This window comes from Ruditapes philippinarum, unplaced genomic scaffold (genome assembly GCF_026571515.1).
Source record: "Ruditapes philippinarum isolate M1 unplaced genomic scaffold, ASM2657151v2 ctg9218_1_1_1_1, whole genome shotgun sequence".
NCBI classification, from domain to species: domain Eukaryota; kingdom Metazoa; phylum Mollusca; class Bivalvia; order Venerida; family Veneridae; genus Ruditapes; species Ruditapes philippinarum.
This window is the reverse complement of record NW_026852137.1, coordinates 4,663-27,642: the sequence shown is the minus strand read 5'-3', so window position 1 is coordinate 27,642 and position 22,980 is coordinate 4,663. Positions and strand designations below refer to the sequence as shown.

Here is a 22,980-nt window from a genome sequence, read left to right as displayed (position 1 = left end):
CAAAGGGTTAAAAATTGAAAAGAAAAATCAGGATTTGCCGCCCCTGATTTACCTTTGTAAATGAAATTTATTTTTGTTATTATTTATATAATGTCAGGCTAATTAAAGTCTTGTACATTTATTGTCGGACTTTAAAGTATATATAGCTTCAGCGCAATTTTAGGTATAATGTTATTTAATTAGAAGATGGATATAAATTGCTCCCAAAAATACGAATTCAACCATTAAAATGTTTTTGTTAAAGGCCCATTTTACCAAAAAATCCTGTAATATTTATTTTTCCAAGTCCTTTTAAAATGTTTTTGATCAAGGCCCATTTTACCAAAAAATCCTGTAATTCTTATTTTTCCAAGTGCTTTTATTGAAGGTGTCTTGTTATTCTTTCCAAAAAGATACCTATTGGACAAAATTTTTATGCTTGTATTGCTTCTTGGCAATAAGTATATTTATGGTGATTTCGTATTTTGTATGGAAGGGAAAGTAAGTCAAAGTATTACTCTTGTTTTTTTTGTTTTTTTTTTGTTTTTTTTGGGGGGGGGGGTTTGACAAGTAATGTCACATTCCGCGCTTTTTTCTTCAAGTGATTAGCATCAATCAAGGTCTGAAACTATTATCTCAATGTCAAATAACTCATTTTTTGCGTTTCTAAAGGGTAGAATGAGACCTAATATGCCTTTAAACTTCAAAGATGATGATGTCATAATAAGAAATGCTTAAGAATAATAGATCGTCTTCATAATAAAACCATACTTTCTAGTTTTACTTCATTTTTTTTTCGCTATCTTTATACTTGATCAGGAGAATTATGTTTGCTAATGGGGTAGAACTTCAAACATAATTATACTTATTTGAATTAATGGTTTATAATTAATGATTGATGGGAGATAACACAAAATACAGTTGAAACCATTTTTCAAATTTTAATTAGATTAACACATAAGTCTTTGATAATGGGGTGTTTATACCAATATCACTTAACTCTTCGTGCCCCTTTTGTACGAAAACTGTGTTAATGTAATTTGTTAGGATTTTATTTTTTTACAATTAATTGAAAAACAACTTTTTATAATTTAGGCATTTCACCTTGACAACTGGCCATTTCTGCATCAGCAAAGTACTTGTACAGGAAAAAAAACTTAAATGTCGTAAATATATACAAAATTTCCTTCAGTATATAGCTCCATGGTTTTATAATGTTTGATACACTTCCACTTAAATGATGAAAATAATTATGATTCTAAATTCTTTATCACAAAAGAAATATGTTGAATAAGTCATTTACCCGTACTAGTTACTTACCATAATATTTTAGATTGTCCGATAAACTAATAAACAGATTAAAAAGTAAACGTTTTCTCTTAATGCTGTATCAGTAGAGTTTTTTTGTGGCTTATCTAGTCATTCTCCGGTCACTTGAGAACCAAGATCTATTTTAATGAACGACAAAAACATAAATCCCATATGATGCACAAAAAAACGGTTTGTTTTCAATATAGGAATGATATGATAATTTTCAATGTAAGGATTACGGAGCGGGTCAATAATGAAAATGTATGCGAATCACCATTTTGGTATTTTTTTTAATAATGATGTCATAGCGGAAGTCACCATCTCACGTGACAAAAAATGTTCTAAAAATAAGTATACGAAAACTGCCGAAAGAGACTTTGAGAGGGTTTGCACCTCACCGCTGTGGGTTCGAGTCGCCATATGATCTTTATTGTGTTGGTACATGCTCGACGTATAAACCCAAAGGAGAAAAACAACAACAACAACAAAGCTCCTCGTGATAACGAGCAGCGTCCAGGAAATAAAACAATAAGATAATAAAATAAATAAATAAATACAGTCATTTAGTCTTCAGCTTCACAACATAAGTATCTTCTCTCATTTCGTTTATTTTGAAATATTTTGCAAGTAAAATTGGTAAACCAGTCTCTGTAGTGCAGGCTTGAATTACAACTGCACATATAAAATTATAGTGATTAACGAGGAATTTGGGTTAAGAACGCTCGGAGAAATTTTAAATGCACTTTGATCGTTAATAAGTTTTTTTGCTGCATTTCCTGCATGCTATTACTACAAAAGACACGATATTATTACATCTAAAAGGCCCTGGAGCCATAGGGGAAGATTTCGCTTCTTTGCGCATGCGTGATCTTTTTGAGACAAATCTTTATATCTGTATTTTTAGCGTTTATGTTTAGTTCTTTGCGAATTAAGATCTTTAACTGATTATTATCAGTTTATATTAAAATATGAAACTGATTATTATCAGTTTATATTAAAATATGAAGGAGTTTAAATAGCCCAAAGTCATATTCATGAACGTTTTTAATGTGTTTAACGCTAAATTCTAAAAGATTTACTATAGCTATAAACACATTATAAAAACGAGTGTATAGTGTAGTTTGAATTATTCGGATGATTTCATAAAATTTATAAAAAAAATGTACAATAGAAGAATACATATCTCATGTTATTAATGATTGAATTATGGTAATTATGATGGCATGCATATAAATTTACGACTAAAACATCCAAACTTGTATTACACGGATTGGCCAAGCATGTCAACGAAAAAAGTGAAAAACATGCATTTATAAAAGAGCTTAAGCGTTTCAAATATATCAAAGCAAATGAATGACTAATTGATGTTACGCCATTTCAAATAATAAATCAACATATATTCTGTTAACAATTATTTTCAATATACTCGAAATGAGTGAAAACAGGTCGTTCATGCAGAAAAAGAAAATTAAACATAACATCGAATTTGCACAGTCATCTTGTATTCGTCCATATGGCGACATGCGTACAATGTTACATGTATTTACATATCATTATGGTATTGTGTATAAAATATATAAACTTTGCAGATGTAATAGTTAGCAAAATTTGTATAAATAATTATGGTTTTGTAGTTTTGAAACATGAAGCTTTTGCAAAAAGCCCATAACAAATTTGTTGAAATTTAGAAATTTTGATGAATGTTAATCAGTTATTTTACCAAGTGTGTTAAGATAACATTAACTCTCATAAACACTCATTGTTTAATGATATGTGCATTTGACACATGTAGAACCCTTCAGAAATTGTGGATTCTTTCATGTGAAGAAGCTATCAAGCAAGCTTACGGAAAGTCGGTGGTTCTACTCATGCGCCAGCCCGTGTCTGGATGGAATTATGCACGGAGGGACACCTGTGGTCTTTCTCCACCAGTTAAGCGGGAAAGTCACCATATGGCTTCCACAGTGTCAGTGAGACTTTAAACGCAGCAAATTTAATTAATATGACGCATGTATAGTATTTAATTAATGAAAATCAATCTGGAATAATGGAATGATTGTAAAACACATGGCCTCACTGGCACTAAGTCATTATTCATCTTTTGAAATATTTGATCGACACAAATAGGACAGTCTCTAAATAAAGTAAAAACTCATTAGGTGTAGGGATATTCATTTCTTAATAAATACAAGGGGGAATAAAAAATTATTCAACAAAATTAATTGTCTCCTTATCTACATCTACTAAATAGCACAGCAATTAGACACGTTTCAGATATTACAATACAAATTTTTGTTTTTTCCTTCTTCTAAATGATCATACAAATTTGCCATAATTAAATCTGAAGGTATTTTAAATAATATTCATTATACACTTTCACCCGTTTTCATTGAAATTTGATCGAAAAATCAAAGTTACAGAACAATTTCCATTGTTGTTACAAATGAGTTCCGCTCTTTGAAACTTTCATAATTATCACATAGATAACGTATTTGCCTTTTAACCTTTATCAAGTCCCCAATTTCAATTCAGCGTTTCCTAAGGTCGTTATTTGTTCATTAAGACACTTTGTTTTGTTAAGTTGCGTTCTGTTGTGTTAATGTCGCTAAAATCGAACATTTTTGTATAGTGTTTCTCTTTCAAAGTAGAATCTGATATTTTGTTGGACAATTGTAGAAAATTGCTAGTTATACAATCACAGATATCATATGTAGATAATTATTTACGAATGAATGCGCCTCAGTATCATCTAGACGCTTTATATATCGTCCTAGACGCTTTTATTCAAACATCCTGTAATTCACACTGAATAAACATTGCAAGGCAAACGAGTTAATTAAAGGTTTGTCTGAAATTATTCTAACGTGTTACAATGCACGCTATGTCAAACCTGATCTTTTCGAGTTTTAAACATACTTTCGTTAAATTGAGACTTTCACTTTAATATAATGCGATTCTTCTTCCTTACGATGCTCCATTTTGTATAGCTTGCAGTCAAACAGCCATGATCTTGCAATGTTACCGAGTAACTCTTTTAAAATTTCTAAACGTTTAGCCTCAAATTCATCCAAATTCCTGCTCAATTACTTAGAAGAATATAAACTTAAATTCTAAATTTGATTTTCCCATTTTTTCAACTTCAAAGTCACTTTAGGCTTTATAAGTATAGTTTTCGGCGCAGGATAAACAGTGTTGTGCCAATATACCGTTAAACCGAACCATAACAAAACTTACTTTTCTTCTCACTTGACGAAATATTCTAATATATGAACGTTTCAGACGAACACATTTTTCTCAGCTCATTTGTCGGAACTGTATGAACGTTTTAAGTAGAATGGTATTGCATACTGCTTGTTAAATATCGTTACAAAGTTACAAACACTGCATCACAAAAAATAAAATTTCTTCTCTTCAGTGTATTAACGATATACATGTACTAAGCAGACGAAAAATTCTAAGTAGATTAGGACTCACGAATATGTTATAAAAGACGTTTCCTTTAAAATGCTATGTATAATCATTAAAAAAACCCTGAAAACAGCAACAACAACAAAGTATCTAACAATGCTATGCACAAAGACAAATATTTATTACAAGTGCTGTTCCTTTTTCGTATTTTTTCTTTGGTATCTAAGGTTTCCAACAGTCAAGCTAGGTTTGCACAGTGCAAATAGTAAAGACAAAATACTTTGGTGCATTAAAGAATTGTAATATGTCTACGATATACCAGTAATTATACCATTTAAAATGAAACTGTACCGATATGCCATTATTTTTCCAACATAGTCACTTTAAAGGAACAAATGATAATAAATGCAACATATATGTTTAACTTATTTTATTTATGGTTGGCAAAATTTCCGTCATGACTGGTCATTAAGTAACATAAAGTTAATAGAGTTTGAACCTTTATATAAAATAGAATATTATAACATAGGTTTTGCTTCGTCATCGATTGCAAAAACCTGTAATTTTATGTTAGATTTTCGCCATATCGACGGCTGAATAAGAGCATTAAATATTCCAGACAATCTGTTATAGAATAATGTTAACAATTACATGTATATCAATTATAATATTATATGACTAATACTCATATCCCAACAGTCGGAAGTGACATTTTATATATTGCTTATATATGCTTCGGTAGCTTAATATGTTTATTCAGATATAATCAATTAAAATTATATTTCGAAAAAGAGACAATGTGCTGACAATGCCAGATATGATAAACACTTGATATCCGAAGCTTATAAAATATGTTTTATAAATATTATCAATAAAAATTAGTTAAATTTTGAAAAGACTGATACAGCCATTTGTATATATAAATACATTTATCAAGCATATCACGATCAAAACTGCCATAGAATGTCTAGGACATTCCAAACCAGAACAATTACTCAACAGGTTTGATCGTATATTCGTCTTAGGAATACTGGCCGCCTACGTAAAACCCCTTTTGTAAGAGGAACCGTAGCATCCGTTGGCATGCACGGAGGAAACCTCCTCAGACTATTCCTCGGAATATAGAACAACGGACCTGCTCAGATATGCCAGTAAACATATAAAATACAAAATACATACAGCTCAATAAAGAGAAACGTTCTTTATAAGAAAAAAATTATTTTAATTAAATAGTAGTGTGATATATAATGTAAGTAAACTTGCTTGAAACCATGTATAACAATGTAATGATAATAACCATTATATCAATACTTTTTTAAAGACAATATGTGTTTTATTTACACATAGGTTAAGTTAATTAACAGTGTTTTGTTTTGTACCGACATCGGTTACAGTTTATCTAATGACTATTCTACAAATATCCGAAAGTCAGTTGCATCCCACAGGTGTTCGAAATGTTTATGCTTATGTACAGGCCAGTTAAATGTATGTTTTGAACCGACGTCGGATTCAAATGACAGGGGTCTGGCAGTCGACGTTGGTAAATTTCGGATGTCGCAAAACAAATATTGACTGTTGAAATGATAATTCCAGCCATGACGAAGAAGGGCTAAGTATCGCAGCGGTCATTATTACCTGAAAACAGAAAAAAAAGACAACAGCAAAGCAAATGGGAAGGGCGGGTGGTTATTTTTCCGTGTTAGTTCACGGCAGCTTCTGGAGCTCGGAGACTGGATCGAAAAGGAATTTGCAGAAGCGTGCTCGGTTTATATACCCAGTCTACTAAGCATGCGCGAACGAGATTGAATGACTTGTTAGGAGGAGGAGCCAAATATACAGGTCATTGCAAAAATACTGTGACGTATAGTGTAAAAATAAAGAGTTTAAACTCAAGCGCTTAAACTGAATATTAATAGCATAATTTTCCGTGCGTGCTATGAAACAGTTTCTCTCAAACATTTTGAACGATTTTAATACCGACTTTTGAATGAATACACGAAATATATAAAAACATTGTACCCTTTGAGGTTTTTAGGGATAATTCTTCCAGTTGATGTACGGGCACGGGGTATTCATTGTTGCCAACACGCACTTACTCGATATTTCGCCCATGACCTCGACATTCATATTTAAGGTCTCTGACCTTATAAGTGTTATATTTATTTCATTTAGAAATCTAGGTACGAAATTTAAATACCCATGGAATTTATTGTGTCAAAAGTTACAGGATTAAACATGGATTAAAGAGTCAGTGCCTTGCTGATCGTATTAGTTACGACAACAATCGTAATTATAAAAGGTCTTCAACTTTATAAGAAATTAGTAGTAATTGTTATTCACTAATAGATTAATTTCATAAAAGCTTTTCAAGGATTCTGGTACAGTGTATCCAGCATTATCATACCTTAAGAGAAAGAAAAAAATCCTTTAGCTTGGTTTATTTAATAATTGCTATATGTAATATATAAGAATAAGTGAAAATATGGTGGTATATACATGTATACCCTCTGGAATAGGCAGTGACAGAATCACACTTAGGTAGCATATAACTTAAGACTAACATCAGGAAGAAAATAAGCTCGGAGCTAAAACAAATTGAAAATGGTGATGGAAACGTTTTTCAAGATATTTTTTTCTTCAAGTATATTCAATCTTATCAATTTTACAAATGAGATATAGTTTCCTGGGAACCAGATTTTAGCGCCGAGATATTCTAGATACAGGTACCAGGCGTTTTAAGCCCAGACAATACATTATTATATTTGTAGAATTTGCCGAGAAAATTTCCGCACAAATATTGACAAATAATGTTTAATTCAATACAAAAATTGTCTAGGTAGTAGCTTATCAGTAAGATGGATTGCAAGAAGGGACGAAGGTTTTTTTAGTCTTCTGATGATTTTCCTTTCTTTGCTTCTTTATATCTTTTGCCTGAGGTGGTTAATTCAAAATCATTTATAAAAGAATACATCAGTAAATATTTATTTTTCCGCTGCATTTTCAGCCACTTTTGCGTTTTATTTCGTCAATTATGACATGTCCGAGTACGTAGCAAACTTGTGGAAATCATTTTTTTTTAATTTTTGATTTACGAGGAAAGAAAATGTTCATTTTAAATGCAAATATGATTCAAATGCAATGAAGGAAAAAACGACATAACAATACGGGAATTGCAAAAAACGCGCACGTGCAGCACTGAGTTGCACGAACATTGACAATTACATGCCAACACGCCTAAATGCATTAACTGATACGTCAGAAGTGTTTTTTCCTGGAAGGAAAAGTAAACGAAAAGAAAAGAAAGCCTTGAAACGGCATCATAATGTCGGTGTCTTGATTTACAAAGACCGGTTTACACTTGGTGAATTTTTTTGCAATAGGACAAGAATGCATTTCGGGACAATTTATTGGGTGTTAATAACTTCTGTATTAATTTATCGCAATTTCATTGTTTGATTCTCAACACCCAATAAAGTTACTAGTAAAATTAGGGAGAAAGAAAAACGGTGTTCTGTTTTTTTTAAAAAGATCCACACATAATTTATTATCGATTTTTGATTATCGACTGTACGATCCGCAACGAGTTCTTTATAAAATTTGTTAAATAACTGTCTTATAAACTGTATATACCTTTATATTTACAAAAGGTTATTTCTTCACGCTCTTGGGTCAAACATAAATAAAACATTATGCGGATAGTGTTCGTAGTGTCGGACGGTGCGATAGATTAAACCTCCTCGTTCCCGTGATGTAATGAACGCTTTATTAACTGTCTTTTTAAAGCTATTCTAATATAGACCTTGATTTTCAATGTGGTATTGCATGAATAAATGATTTAAAGGAATGTGTTAGACAAATTTGTTGAAATTATTAAATCGGGTTATTCAAGATTTAAACCAGTGCGGTTGAGAATAATTTCAGAAAAAGGTTAAATCACTGGGTATGGATATAAATTTGTGAAAAATATTAATATTTGAAAATTATAAAAGAGAAAACTTTTAAATATTATACCAGGAATATTCTATGAAACATTGTTTTTGTGCTACGAAAATGGGGATTTGTTTGTGATATTTGGATAACTTAAGAAATACTTTGAAGGTAAATAAAGTTTGCTTTTTGATTTGAAATTAACTTGGATTTTTCTACTCCATAGTTTTTTTGCATGTAACTTTTTTCAATTGTTGAATTATTCAAAATATATGAAGAAAGCAGTAGGCCCCTTAAATCAAATTCTGAAATTATCTCTTCTTTATCTAATTTTCATACAAATTATATCGAATAAGGTAAACGGAATTTTTATGATATTTGTTTATTATTCAGTTAAAAGAGCATTCATTTTGCTATACCGTTTTTTGTAGACAAACATTTTTATTCTAACACAATATGATAGCTATCAACGAGTATATTCTCAGTTACTGAATGAAGAAATAACGTTCTATGTTCTTCCAACGCCACATCATCAAACACACAAAAAACGAACGAACGAACGAACGAGCAAGCGAGCGAGCGAAAGAAAGAAAGAAATAAGAAAAACTTATCAGTTACAATTGTCAATTTCAGTGTTTAAAACCAAATTTAGATCAGATTAAATCTAGAATTTAACAGATAATATACACATGTATATATTACTAGAAATAACCTTCGTATTTACTTAACCATCGAACACTTAATATATTGTTTTTCGCTGCAGTCCAACTTATGCATGGTTATGCTTATAAAAACGTGTTTATAGGTTTCTGCATTTAAGAACAGTAACTTATTACTTTATATTTATATTCAGATACATAGATTACATTTATATATTATCTCAATCTCTGTTATATCATAAAAAATCTACGATGAGACTGATACGTATTTCATAGAAATAGCATTATAATTTTGTTCCCATTCTTTTTAACGTAGTGAAATGCACAATAATCGATGGTTATACTAAATTCTTACCACACTTTCTCAATTGTACATTTCTTGATATCTCTCTCATATAATTACATGTATTTATACAAATTAAAGCAGAATCGAACAATATGACATACAAATATTTTTCAAATGAATCATATCATTCTTGCTTAATCTACAATTTAATTTACATTACTTTTTTCTTTATATTTTAATTTGAATATGCCTCGCACCTATGCATGTCTTAATTTAGTTTCGAATCTTTATATCAATTCAGCTTCAGGCTCGTGAGCGTTCGAGTCATTAAAATCTGCGTATTAAAATGATTAATGATATAGTTCGACACGTTTGTGCCAATGAATATCCGAAAATAAGGTGCATCCGAACTTTATCACATTTTGATATTGCTGGAATATGTATAAAAGAGAATAATTTTACATAACAAATGAGCTCTCTTTTCCTCTAAATAATCATAACATGTCCATGTATAACTTGGTCTACACAAAATAGACAAAATGAGAACAATTTTACGGGGTTTGTACTGTTAGTGCTTGAAAGGGCGGATGGACTCTCATTAAACCTAAAACACACATACACGTAACATACGATGACTTGATTAAAAAGCACGGGTAATAGACTATGGAAATTAACAAGTGTCATCTTAGTTGTCGGCTGATCGTTTAACAATCAAGTCTGGACAATGTGATTATATTTCCATACATTATTAAACAGCATTGTTACAACGTATAATTTAAACACCCATTTGTATTCAAAATCCGTAAAGACACTGAATTATATAAGGAATAGCTATATAAACATTAAAGTTTCAGAGCTTTCGACCGTTGTATGTAACTTTGAAGTGTGCTTAAGTTTGTATTTTCAAATATTACCTACACTATATTTATTTATACATTTAGAATATATTACAATAAAACGCCTGTTTAAACACGTTTAATGCTTTAACATGTGTGACATTGTATAAAGAAACTTTTGAATGATAAAAAAAGAAAATATTAAAACAGGGTTTTATGACTTTAGTTTTACATTTGAGCCGCGTCACGACAAAAGCAACATAATTGGTTTGCGACCAGCATGGATCCAGACCAGCCTGCGCATCCGCGCAGTCTGATCAGGATCCATGCTGTTCGCTTACAAACCCTATTACAAGTTGAGAAACTGATAGCGAACAGCATGGATCCTGATCAGACTGCGCGGATGCGCAGGCTGGTCTGGATCCATGCTGGTCGCAAACCCATTATGTTGGTTTTGTCGTGACGCGGCTCATTTTCACTCTCAACCAGACCGAAGTGTTGTCTAAATTATTGAAACTTGTCCATGTATAACATGGTATACACAATTTTTTGTTATATCATTATTCAGATTTCATCAAAAATTGTAAACATATAAACACTTTTCTGTACTTGATAACGATCTGTTCGCAACTGACCACCGCAACCCTCGGGGGTTCATTCGTAACACGGCGACAAATGTCGCTTAACAAAAGCAACTCCCGCGCTTTTATATTCAATTTCACATCTTATGTTGACACTTTTCCTTTCATTCTCCGTCAACCGTCAGGTCGTTAAAAATAAGGTAGCTTAAAGAATACAAATACAATTTGACCAGTTTAGATTTAATGATAATAATTTGAATGGAATGATCGCGGACCTTTTATCTTATATCGTGTTCTTTAACTAAACTTGGTGCGTTTTTTTGTTTAATACATTCCCGATCACTATCATTAAAGTAGTAGTTAATACTTTCAGTAAACAAAATAGTCTTGTGTTGCCATTATCGAGGTTTCGCTTTCATTCCTTATTATACTTTCAACAAATATTGGTATACAAATGTATGTATATTATTATAAAAAGTAGTTCTAAAGGATAAGCATAATCCTTATCATTATTTAAGTAACTTGATATCTTAAGTGCAATGACATGGTTAGAATTACTTCATTTTTGCACATACTTATATGAAAGAAACTTTTTGCATATCTATTTGGGTAAAAAGTGATCCCAGTCGTTATAAAAGATGCACTTCCGGTTCGCTGAAACCCTTGATTCTCCCGTACAAAGGACACCAAAAGGAAATTACGAGGAAACGAATAAAGCATAAATATCGTGCATTTATCATTGTAATATGTTTGCTAAGATATTACAATTAAAAGCTGTTCAATTGATAGTTTCTGCCTCGTTTGAAATATTTCAAACAAACGATTTTTTAAAAAGAACTTTCCCATTTCACGCGCCATTTTCACAAGATGCAGTTTGTGTAATTGAAGCAGACGAACAATTCGTCTGCTTTTGTTATCAAGATAATATCCTGTTATAATTGTTATATGTTGTAAAATTTATTTTCATTGATAATATTATCATGGTACAGGTAATCTTTTACCGATTTTCTTCTCTTTCGTAAGTGCGATAATTACAACTGATTAGGTTTTACGTATACACCGGTTGATAATTACTCAAAACAAAGCATTTCCATTACGAACAAAGAATATTTTGACATCAGTTCTCTAAGAAAGCAAACGTGAAAAAATAAAACAATTAAAGCAAAATTTGTTTCTGTTCCAAACTGCAATTGCAAGGGTTTTTTTCTGTTGAAATGTATTTCCGGCAAATGTTTTCTTGACAATGTGTTTTTGGTATTGGCAATTATTTTATTCCGTGTTCTTCTTCCGCACACGAATTAATCATAACTCCTGATAAAGTTTCACAATGTTTTATTAAAGGAGAGATTGCACTTTTAAAATACATTACAGATGAAGTTTAAATCACGCAATCAAACACTGCACATAAAGTGTTAAATTTGGCACTGTCTGTTTTTGTTATGATAAAAGCAAAACAATACTGTTAAAGGTAGATGGATCTGAGGATGGGCAAGATGGTTGACCTTAACCAAGGACCTTTAGAACAGAACAGAACAGAACAGAACTTTTATTTCTTTGATTTGTTCATAGTACATCATCATATACATCATATTATTTCAGGGTAATAAATACCTTTCAATGCGAGCAATCAATACAATAATATAAAGAGCGGACAGCACTTTCAAGTGGCCTTTTATTTACACAGTGCGCTGAAAAAGTTTGGGTTGGGGTGGAATGCAGATGTAACATTCTGTCTGTCTGTCCACAAAGCGCATTACAGACATTGTTAAAGTTACAGACAATGAAAGATTTACACATACAGATTTTCAGAGAGGGCTCGTGAAGTGCCGAATTACTTTGTAAAGATTTGCAATTGGTCAATGACACATTTCTAAGATTCTATTTGCATCCCAAAAGCTGATTATAAATAATTCACATTTGCAACAGAAAAGGTAACCCCACTCCTTTAAATAGGATGGAACGGATGATCGTCACCTGTAAACTCAATGTTCACGTCCTCTTCTTTTTACTTCCATGGCCTTTGCTGAGAAGAATAAATTAAGGTTGGCAATAAAACCAGTGTCGCTTTTCTTCTTACACAATTTTACAGTAATATCTGCTAGTCAGCAATGATTCAAATGTCATAAGATATGCCACTTACTTCCTCTAAATCGTGTCTCTTCAAATGTCAATACACGTAACAAACTTTCACTTTACATAACGGATTATATACATTATTGTTTTTCCTGTTATTTGTCTTTGTGTAAATTAACTAAATTTCTCAAATCAGCAATATATGAGCCGCGCCACGACAAAACCAACATAATGAGTTTGCGACCAGCAGTCTGATCAGGATCCATGCTGTTCGCTATCAGTTTCTCTATTTGTTATAAGGTTTGTAAGCGAACAGCATGGATCCCGATCAGACTGCGCGAATGCGCAGGCTGGTCTGGATCCATGCTGGTCGCAAACCCATTATGTTGGTTTTGTCGTGACGCGGCTCAATATATAAGAGAAAAGCGACTTGCAGCTTAGACAGCTGTCTGCTGCCTCTTTAAATGTTGATGGACGAGATGTCGAGATTTCCACCACGTTACTTAAAATGTCAGTTTGTTTAGATTTACATGTCGCAAAATATTAGCAATTGATTGCTCATTGAAGAAGCTCTTTTGATTAATCTGTTTTCTTCTTTTTTTTCCCCTTTTCTACAAGTTGTTTGTACTTTAAACGCTTAGCATTCCGAAAATGCATCACGAAAATATTAAAAAATTATTGAATGTATGTTAAAGATTGTAAGAATTTAGCATTTTTGCACGATCAATTCGCTATGTAACCTAAAACTTATAAGAATCGAACGTTATTAGCCTTTGTATCTTGTATAGAGTCAGGCCAGCCTTGACATTCGTGTAGCCAGACCAGACGCTATACTGCTTGCTAACTTACACTAATGTTTCATCTTGAAATCCCCCAAAATTGGTAACTGGATAATTCCCAAAATGGAAGCTGGACAAATATATTTAAGAGATTCAGAAGTTGATGGGTTAGAAAGAAAAATTGATTTGAAAGTGCTCCTCCCTCTATAGGTCCTTTATTAAGGTCAACCGTCTTTCACATCTCTCACTAACACAGTCAGTAAAATAACATGATATAATGGGATGTGAAAATGATAAATATAACCTCAATGTATTTATTTCATTTATTCATGCTTGTACTTAATTATATACATTGTCCAAATAAAACAACTTAAAAATTGGTGTAAACCATGCGTGTACTTCTTTGTTGTTGAATTATTTGCTAATAAAACAGCATCTTTATTTGTCCGTATCTTATTGGGTGATTGAAATACTGTAGGCATGACTTAACTATCGGAATATACTGCTATTCCGATGTGCTCTTTGAACTGTTCGAATTTTGCTTTGCACCTAATAAACGCTCTTATTATTGAACGCTGCCGAATGAGTACAGCCATATGCGATATATTTTATTATGTTGGAATAAATAATATTGTGTATTGGATGTATAGGTAATAAATCAACACCGTTAAGGTATTGTTTTTACTTACATTTTCAACACGGATGGAAAGTATGAACTACTTGAATACAATCAACTAACAGCCTTGAATATAATATAAAAAAGATCTATCAAATCCTGAATTAAAAGATAATATGAGCCGCGTCACGACAAAACCAACATAGTGGGTTTGCGACTAGCATGGATCCAGACCAGGCTGCGCATCCGCGCAGTCTGATCAGGATCCATGCTGTTCGCTATCAGTATCACTACTTGTTATAGACTTTGTAAGCGAACGGCATGGATCCTGATCAGACTGCCCGGATGCATGCTGGTCGCAAACGCACTATGTTGGTTTTGTCGTGACACGGCTCATATATATAACGGTTAATACGTATTAAGTAAATTATTGGCGCCTGTGCCTTTAAAGCGTCAATATCTCATCAATCACTCTGATATATCATTGTTTAATATCATATCCGCTGACCTTAATTATCTTATGATTTTATTGTTATATTGTTATACTCAAAGCCTATAAAATCGTTGATTAAAGAGCAATAATTCAATGATATTTTTTTCTTTTTATATACATGTATTTTCTTAAAGTGAGTTTCCTCGTCCGTAATATAAACATAACTCGATATGCAGTACACTGTACAACCTGTGGGAAACAACATTCTAAGAAACAACAAAAAAGTTTGATTGTTGTTAAGAGGTGGTGCCTTAAAAGGTTTACTCTTTGAAGTTTTACTTTTAGGAACAGTTATATGTCTGTATGTAGAAGGTACCTTCTAGAAAGGGTACCTCTACAGTGGAATCACGATGAGAAGGTGGACTGTATTGCTAAATTATTTGACTATAACATTTTTTGTTGATATTTATTTTATATTGATATCATATTGTTTCTATACCAGATCATTAGAGTTATTAAACGTGCAATTGACCGATATATATTAATAATATATTATAATATATTTTTTAGATACCGGGAATTCTGAGTAATTCTTTTGAAGTTTGTATTAGATCACTCATGATAAAAAAACTGTAAAATTAGGCGTTTTTGGGTCATGGCCGATTTGTTTAAGGTCAGCGTTGACTCGAAATTTGGCTCACCTTTGGGTTGAGTTGCTAGTGCTTTGAATTATTTCTGGATATATTAAGCGATTAAGAAGTGTCCGGTGGTTTTATGATATGATTAATGTCTGTGTTATTAAAATGTAATAATATGAATTACTGAAAGATAGAGAAAGAACGGAGCAATATTTTGACATTAGGGTTTAAGAGGATTTTGTGCAAGAAAGATTAATATCTATCAAATGTAAGTTAAGGAATTATAGTGCTTAAACAACTTCTAAGAACCGTATTAGATACTCAGTTTTCTTATTCATCCGTCTACTAAACTTTATTTCATTTATTCTACAGTGTTTGATCTACAAGAAGAAGAAAGACTTTTAGTCAACCCTTAACAAAGTTCTGAAATATCTGTGAAAGTTAAATGGTAAGTAGTCGTTTTTGTATTTTCTGATCGCAAGATCAGATAAATACATAGCTAACATCCACGTCTAACACAATATTTCCCAACAGTCCTAACAACGAATGTAGTTCTCACTCAAAACTGCTTAAAAACCAGCAATTTAAATGAAGAACAGTTTTTGTTACAAGTGTCCAACAAATTACTACACATTTTTAACTTTAAAAGTAGCGTTGGCTTATGGATTGTCAATAATGCACACTCACAATTACGCGGATGAATATGATTTAATCAATGAAAATGCTATTTTTAGCGATATCGATGACCGAATACTACACAAATAAATCTGACTGTCGAGTAGTTGAATATATAGTTTCTACATGTTGGACTGTTTGGGCGAGAAGATTTTTGCTAAATTATTTACTTCAATTTTAAACAACAGGTTTACCCTGAACAAAATACCTCGAAATTACCCTAACCCAAAATGCAATGGAAATTATAAATTACGAATGACTTGATTTTATTCAACTACTATTTTTATAAATTGTCCGTGTGCAGGGGTAACGCGCTCGTTTCACGTGTGAGAGGACTGGAAGTTCAAATCCCAGTCGAGTCAACTTTTTTTTAAATTCTTTTTTTAGTGTCTTTGTTGGAAATAGCCACGATATGCAAGGATAAAAGTGTGGCTATCATAAAAAATGAACATAAATGATTTTTAGCAAACGGATATACATGTATACAATCATTTATAACCATATGTGTAAATGCCATGATCAACACAACACTTGTTCCTTATTATGTTATCGCTATTAGCGAAGACCCCCTCTAAAGGTATCTCTCCACACTAATTAATAAACTATATGACACTGGTTACATTACCATGTCGATCGTGTTGAGCATTATTGTTTATTATACAATAATGTAATAAAAAATACAGATTTTATGAATTTGTTTTCTTTCTTTTTTGTGTGTTTTATGTGCTATTTTAATACTGAGTTTTTACGTTTACTAATATTTTAAGAATTCAATTGTCATATTGACGACGATTATATTAAGTAAAAACTTAACTGGAAAAAGTCAGTAAATTATGGTTAAACTTTTAATTTATAATATTGTTTATTCTTAAAACATATACATGTACATTTGTATTTTTTCTTTATCATTTTTTAAATTATCAATCAATTGAATAATTCATAAAAATCTAATTTGTAACTTTGAATAATTCCTCGGCATCTTTACTAAACACGAATAAACAAATTAAATAAAATGTTTCAAAGTTGATAGTGTCATATTAATACCATAAAAAATGTACCTTTTTCTCAATTATTGTACATATTTATTGTTTTTATCTGATACAAACGTATCAGTGTTTTATCATGTTTATAAAACATGTTATTGTTGTTGTTGGGTTTTTTTTTTCGAATTGTATGTTTATGTATAATAATAATCAATAAATTTGAGAGTTGATCTGTGTTCATTAATTATTGTAACCAAAACTAAGTGACAAACATTCATTTTGAAAAACTTATATAACTGTAAATATTTGTTCTGTTCTGTAACGATATCAAACATCTACTCGAAAACCGGGAGAGACGGACAATAAACGTGTGGTACTATTCGCGGTCACTAGTAAATTCCGGTCAAAATAGACCAGGAGAGACCGGGAATTACCGATTGGAATACACCCCTCTATAAATAGATTTTCGGAATATATAGGTCACCAACTCATCATTCTATTCAGCTTTCGGATACATGAACCATAATAACCCACTGTTGTACTACAAAAATGATAAATAAAAATACACCGAAGAGCGCGATTTATTGACGGAAAAGGTTATTTCATTTGAAAATGTTTGCATTGCGAAATTCTCCAGTTCGCTATTCATTGTATATATCGCGACATTTCATTTTTTAATAATAAAATGGTTTCCTGCGGGAACGTTTTTAATGATATTAATATATTTCATTTAACTATTTTCAGGGGGTGGGCGAGGATAAATAAACGTTTGTATCTGGATATATTTGACAGTAATCGATTAATATAGAAGGTCTTTGGGAAACTGGTGACGTTTGATGACCGGAGAAGATCGAACATAAACAATTATTTCTTTTTTAAGAAAATAATTAAATAGGGCCTACCATTTTATGAATAATTCCGAGCAAAAAAAAAAGTAAACACACAAGTATTTATGATGGCAGATGCCACTACGAATATTTTAATTTTGTAGATTTTCAGTATAAACAATTTATTGTTTGTAACATTTTGAGATACATATTAAAGAAACATTGATCATTTTCAAACACATCATTCAAGTTTTTCCACCTTAAACGGTAACATAATTATAGAAAATTAAAAATATCACGTAATAGTTTTTTGTTCTTAATTATGTGTCTAATTCCCTAGAGAATTATCTGTATCGTACCAGCCAACGGTATTTATCCAGTTTCCGAAAGGCTCAATTAACCATTCATGTCTTGTTTACAGATACATGCTTCTCAATGGTTAACGAAAGGTACGTAGGCTTTCCATGGCCTTCAAGTTACAACGCGTCCATTACTGTGGTTCCAGACCGCAGTCCAGACCTATACTGGTCGTGGAAATAACGGTTTTATTTGTCCGTTAAAGGCTCGAGAGTTGCTGTGCCCTTTCAACTTGCGCCGGGACGCAAAACCTTATCAGGAAAACATTACGATATAAGTACGATTAGTTGCAAGTCAGAAAATACCAAGAGCTTGCAGCTTGATTGTTGTGTTGTTGTTGAGCTATGCTCGGCATATCTTTAAGTCAAAACTTAAACAACGGTTTGTTAAAGGCCATTGTATTGTGTTTGTAAGTGTTTGTTTTTAAAAGTGGTATGGATAAGTAAGACAGTGTTTAAACTACAACAAAAACTCACTTGCTTATATCACAAACAAAATCTTCTGATATTTTCTTCCTCTAGCAAACAGCTGAAGTCTCTCATAATTTATGTTCCGCGTTAATTTGATATGATTTGCCATTCTAAAAAAAACAAACAATAATAAAACGATATATTGGAATCGTTAATTATTTCGTCTTTGTGTTACCTCGGTATTCTCCGGTATTCTTCGACATTCTTCGGTCATCAATATTTTCCACTTTATCGAACGATAGGATTCGTTATCACGTGCAAAGAGCATGTAGTCGATTTAAATCACGTGACTAAGTCTTCATTTTTTAAATATTCTTTAGACTATAGACTTTTGTAATGCCATTAGACAGACCTTTAACAAGATAATGAGTTTAAATTTTAAGAAAATCTCTCGTTTTAACATTTTTTATCATTTAAAGCACTGAGGGTTTTTTTTTTTGACATGACGAAACTAAATAATTTTTCGAGATTAACATTCCATTTGATGTGGGTCTAGACCAATAACTTGTGTGCAAATTTCAGACCATTCGCTCGCTCTGTTTTCCCTAAATAATTATTTTAATTGTGAAAATTGACCCAAAATTGCAACGCTTTTCACCCAAAATATCTAGGAATAGCACAAAATATGATCTTCAATTCATTTCTGAGTAGATTTCTTTATTTTCTTTTGCATATTTTTTTCTGTTTTATTATATAACATATCCTGTTACATTATGAAAATAGACTGAAGTTTGTTTTTTTTTTCAATCTAACTGGTTATTTTTCTTACTTCTGCAGAATTCAGAATTCAACAAACATGAAGATTTCTCAAAATGTAATATAAATTCATTCCTTGTAGCAGTGTGCTTTTCTATTTTGAGGAGTGCAATATTTTACTTATTGCAACGTTATCACAGAACGAGGCATATATCTAAGGCAATAACACAATTATCACACCATCATCTCAGAACGAGGCTTATATCTTATATTTTATCATTATTATCCTCATATCACATTTAAATCAACATATTTATTTTCGCATGAAGTCAATTTCAAAATTACCCAAATTTAATAATGCAGGCATTTATGCATTGATATTTCATATGTTTGTAAACACTCTGTTTCATTTGTTGAATTACAAACCGAGCATTAAGATGTTTCACTTGATAAGACGTGAAATTGTGTTGATTTAATAGACACGGCATGTATTTTAATGGGCATATTTTTGTGCAATTATTTTTAACGATTTCTCAAATTCTGAAGATATATTTACCCCTTAAATGTTTAATGAAAACTTATGTATTGTCGAGGTTTCAGTTAGAGTTTCTAGGACGTAGTCACGTGATGGTATGAGGGACGCTTATTCTATTACATGTGACGTGAATTTCTCCTATAATTCGTTAAATGTGAAGTGTAAATAATTGTTTTTATTGCATAATCTCCAGCAACAAAACAAACAGGAATTACAATACAGAATATATCATTTTGATCTTGGAAAGGTATCACCATATCTCTACGCAGAGGAAATAAAATACATCTTAAATCTAATCAGAATATATCAACCCGCTGAATAATTTGCGAATAAATATTTGTAAACAAAACAAATGCATTTCGCGTTCTTCATACCACTGCAGTTTTGGAATACTTTGCGCATTTTTAAATATTTCTATCAAAAGAATTAAGCTCATCGTACGAATTGTTCATCTCATGCAAGAGATAAAATATTTGAGTTAATACAATGTCAAAGCGTTGAGGCGATAGTTTCGGGTTTCAAATTTATTACGGTCGTTTGTCATATAAAATTTTTGACTTCGCATAAACCAATGGTTTTGTGACAGATAACGTGTTCATGGGACCTATTCAAAATTTGCATGGCCGGTGTCACCCTGAATGATATATCGTAAACACGATGACCACTTGAACCGAATTAAAGGCATAAATATATATTCAGAAAAATGTTGAGCCTATCAAATAATCTGGTAGTTGAGAATTTGAGACGCGGGCCCGATGATTTGAAGATTTGTTGATAGTTTGATACTATAATAAACAAGTATCACGCAATTTGTGTTTTTTATTGTTAGTATAAATGTAACGCTTTGAATAAATGAATAATAAAATACTTTGTCTTCTCATCTGGTAAAATTAAATCTTATAATTTAAATGCTTCCCATTTATGCATACATAATTACCATACATTTGTTTTACTTCATTACGAGACCAAAGAAGGGAGACAACTCTGTTTTCTATATTGATAATGTTATATACCGAGTTTCTCCCCTTGGAAAAAGATAACTTGTGTTTTTTTCAGCTCAACAATGTGGAAGGTGCCTTGTTTGATAGTCTCCCTTGTTATATTTCAAGTTCAAGCACTGGGTAAGTTACAAATCAAAGCACTTTATTTGTGACTGAAAATATAAAAACAAAATATCAGTATAGCTCAATGAAAACGCAAAATTTATGTGATCAAAAATATGAACAACTGGAAATGACGTTTTTTTTGGTCAAATCTGATATTCTGTTAGAAAAAAGGCACAACTTGAATAAGATTTAAAATATTTTTTATAAGATTATTAAACATGACACAGCCAGAGCTTTTAAGGCCCCGTCTGGGTAACCCCGCTTATTTACCATGTAATAGGTATGAGGGGATCGGGGTCATCCCCCCCATCATACCTTACATTTTGAATATAATGTATTACATAATAATTGTGTTGATGTTAATGATATCCCTTTATCAAACATACCTATATACGAGTACATGTACATGTACAAATATACAAAGCAAAATTGTTTTAGTTATTAAAGAACATTTTCGATATACATTTATATCTGTTGTTATATTGTATTTTCAGAATTATGCCAGACTCAACTTGGATATGAATATTTCATTCAGAATATCATGGAAAATACGCGACCAAGTAACTTCTTTATATTTTGATCTTTGAGTTAATATTCGATTTAATTTAACATATTAAATCCACAATTTGATCACTGTGGAAAAAAACTTTTAATTTAACTTACATATTTATATTTTATTTGAATAATTACTTTATTCCATGATCATAACACACTTTCAGATGAGAAAATGATCTAAATTTCATATATGAAATTTGTAATAATTAAAATCGAATTTGTAGAGCCTAAATTACTCTTTACGTCCATCCATTACCTTTACCTCCTTCTCATTTTCAGAAACTGTAATTGGTCACGTGGTCATCGAGGGTGACGTTACACAGATAGAAATAGTCCAGGCTGAGCATAGCTATTATTCGTTCAATAATTTAACCCGAAATGTGACATTAGAAAACGAACTGAACACTGATCAAAACGCGGAAGAAATACCACCTCTTATCCTTAATTGTAGAAAAGTTGGAACATCTCAGCAGGAATCAGGCTGGGTATGTAACAAATGTTACGTCACAAACATCGATTTCTAACAAAATGTAAAAAACTGTTATTTTTCTGCTACCTCCCACGCAGTGATCTCCCCTCTCAGGATAATGTTACTTGACGTAGCGTAACCGGCGTGCCGAGTTTTATTTTCTGTTCATAATATGAGACAAAAACAAACGTTTACATAGCATGACGATGACGTGACATCATCATACGTAACGATAACAGTATCTTGTCTATATGTATTTCACGTAAATATTATAAAAGTGATAATTAATTACATCATATCTGCAATTTGTGAAAGTATACTTCAATAGTACAAGTGCGAACAACTATCCGATCCGATAGGATAATAAAAAATCTTTATTAATTTATGTTTACCACATGTTATACATTGCACAATGCCTTTATGATAAACAGTGACAAAAAGAAGGTATATTTTCGTAATACTGAAAAGAATAAAAAAAATAGTGAAATGGAATCCCTTACACACCGTATTACCGGCGGCAGTTGGCAGATAGCTGAAATTTACCGTATGTGAGAAGTTAGCAGTGAACAGTGAGCTAAGCAAAAAGGCATTTCAATTTATATAGGGAAGGTAATGCTCTGCTGGAGCGCTCAGCTGGCTAGGCAATCTAGCAGGGCATTACTAAATATAGTGAGAAAATGCTCTGCTCGAATGCTAAGCTGGCTAGGCAATCTAGCAGGGCATTACTAAATATAGTGTAGAAAATGCTCTGTTGGAATGCTCAGCTGGCTAGGCAATCTAG

General features: G+C 31.8%; 1 long non-coding RNA gene across 1 annotated transcript in view; it reads left to right on the top strand.

Annotated features, from left to right (window-relative positions):
* The window catches only part of LOC132750302 (uncharacterized), a 50,862-nt gene extending 28,650 nt beyond the window's left edge, over positions 1-22,212 (top strand). Inside the window, exons 2-5 of the long non-coding RNA XR_009628527.1 lie at positions 15,899-15,974; positions 21,126-21,190; positions 21,670-21,735; positions 22,010-22,212. This is a non-coding gene — a long non-coding RNA (uncharacterized LOC132750302). The remainder of the gene's footprint in view (positions 1-15,898; positions 15,975-21,125; positions 21,191-21,669; positions 21,736-22,009) is intronic.
* Positions 22,213-22,980: the final 768 nt, after the last annotated feature.